We start from the raw sequence: 2782 nt of genomic DNA on the forward strand, positions 1-2782 counted from the left end.
TAGATCTACACAACACAACTTGTATTCTCCCCCAAAACAAAGTAAAAATCGAAAATAGGGGGTATGAACTCACTTGGTTTGAAGATTTCGGTTTTGGAAGAAGATTTGGAAGAGCTTTCAGCCTTGGATGTTTCTTTGAAGAGGTTGTTGGAACTAAACTAGTTTTTGGAAACCACAACCGAAAATAGAGTGTAAGAAGGAGAGCTTTTCCTTGTAATGTTAGAAGGAATTATAGAATTTAACAAAACTTACCAAGTTAGAGAAAAACTTGCAATGATCCTCTTGATTCACACATGTATTACTCGAAAATTTGAAGGGAAAAGTGAGTGAATTTCCTTGAGTTTGAGAGTAAAATGGGAGAGATCTTTCAAAGTTAAATGATGGTGGTGGTGGCCGAGAGCATGAAGAAGAGGGAAGAAGGAGATAATGTAGAAGTGTGGTAGCATGGAAACATGGGATTTCTTGATACATGGAGGGTAATGTGCCTAGAAATCCTATAGTCCATAATGAGGTGTCATTGTATAAATTAGTTAGATTTATTCATTTTTTTTAATATGAGTTGGGCCGAGAATGGGCTTGACAAGATGATAGAATGGTTTTGGGCTCCTTTTGCTTGGCTTGCTCAAATTTATGGAGTTTAATAATATTTTTCGGCCCATTGGGCTCTTAAGGTGGTTTACGGCCCAAATATGGTATAAAGGAATGAGTTTTATGGCCCATTAGGGCTTATTGGGTTTGTTATGGCCCAATAAGGCCTATAAGGTAAACCAATCCATTTTAGGCCCATTATGGCCCAAAATGTTAAGTTTCATGAAAGTGGGTTGAATTAGAGCCCAATTACGAGTTCTAAGCCCAAACTAGTCAAATTGGAGACTTCTCGGTCCATTAGGCCCAATAAGAAAATCCTAGTCCATATTGGACTTAAACCGGAATTTTTAGGGTTTCCAATCCTTTGTTGACTATCTGACATGTTTGTATAGAGTGTTTGATGGAAAATTTTGTTGTTATTGAATAAACATCATGCATGCTTTTGAGTTTTAGTTATAAATGTTATCATCACTATTGTTACAAAAGCATAGAATTCCTAGTCGTGACATTATCCCCCCGTTAGAGGGAATTTCGTCCCGAAATTCTTTTTGAAGCTAGATTTGAGAATGCTAGAATAGGCGAGGGTACTTTTGCTTCATCCGGTCTTCGCGTTCCCATGTGAATTCCGGTCCACGCTTTGCGTTCCATCGAACTTTCACAATCGGAATGCGACTTTGCTTAGTACGCTTCACTTTCCTGTCCATGATTTCAACTGGTTCCTCGATGAACAGGAGATTCTCGTTGATTTCGATTTCTTCCAATGGGATGAAAAGAGTTTCGTCGGATAAGCACTTCTTCAATTTGGGAACATGGAACACAGGGTGTACGCTGCTGAGCTCAACAGGTAGCTGCAACTTATAGGCTACCGGACCAATTCGGGCAAGAATCTTGAACGGTCCGATGTATCGTGGGTTCAGTTTTCCCCGTTTCCCAAAGTGAATCATTCCTTTCCAGGGAAAGACTTTCAATAGCACCCAGCCTCCGATTTGGATTTCCAGAGGTTTTCATCATTTGTCAGCACAACTCTACTGTCTATCTCGTGATGTCCGAAGTCGAATTCTGATTTGGATTATCTTCTCTGTCGTTTTGCGAATGGTTTCTGGTCCCGTGAGAGTATTGGCGAGTAATCTGCACTTACGACCATAAAGAGCCTCGCAAGGAGAAACCTTGATGCTCGTGTGATAACTGTTGTTGTATGAGAATTCAATCAGAGGTAAGTGAGCATCCCATGATTTACCGGTATCGATCACACAGGCTTGGAGCATGTCCTCAAGTGTTTGGATGGTTCGTTCGTTTTGGCTATCGGATTGAGGGTAGTAAGCAGGGCTCACGTCTAGTTGTGTTCCCATAGCCTTCTGAAGTGACTATTAAAGCCTTGAAGTAATCCCGTTATCTCGATCCGAGATAGTAGATACTGATATTTCATGGAGTCTCACGATCTCCTTGATATAGATCCCAACTAATCTTTCCGTCTTGTTTGATTTCTGTATTAGCAGGAAATGGGCAGATTGGGTTAACCTATCGACGATCACCCAGATAACGCCCAACTCAACTCTTATAACAATAAGCTTCGTCCTTCGACTTCGAGAGTTTTATCCATCCATGTAGTGTTTTCTTCGCGATATTCTCCGGCTTTGATGCTTTCAAGGCTGGTCGTAGATGTTGACAGTGTTTCGTTCTTGTTTCGTGAGCAGATGAGTATGTTATCGATGAAAATAATTAAAAAGGATGACTAGGAATGGTTTGGGAAAACTCGGTTCGTAGGGTCCATGAATACCGTGGGGGCATTCGTTAGACCGAAAGGTATCACAACGAATTTGAAATGGCCGTATCGAGTTCGGAAAGCAATTTTTGGAATGTCCTCTTCTTGGACTCGGAGCTGGTGATAACCGGATCTTAGATTTATTTTGGAGAAGTAACTAGCTCCTTGGAGCTGGTCAAATAGGTCGTTAATCTGAAGGAGTGGGTATCGGTTTTGATAGTGAGCTTATTCAATTTCTTACAATCGATGCACATTCTGAAGGATCCGTCTTCTTGATGAACAAGACTGGAGCTCTCCAGGGTGAAAAGCTTGGTCTGATGAATCCTTTGCTCAACAATTTTCTTAATTGACTGGATAACTCCTAACTTCAGCGGGAGCTAAACTGTAGGGTGAATTGGCAATTGATGTGGCTCCTGTTGTTAGGTCGATTCG

The sequence above is a fragment of the Lactuca virosa genome, chromosome 9 (genome assembly GCF_052849685.1).
Source record: "Lactuca virosa cultivar CGN04683 chromosome 9, Lactuca_virosa_CGN04683_v6, whole genome shotgun sequence".
NCBI lineage: Eukaryota > Viridiplantae > Streptophyta > Magnoliopsida > Asterales > Asteraceae > Lactuca > Lactuca virosa.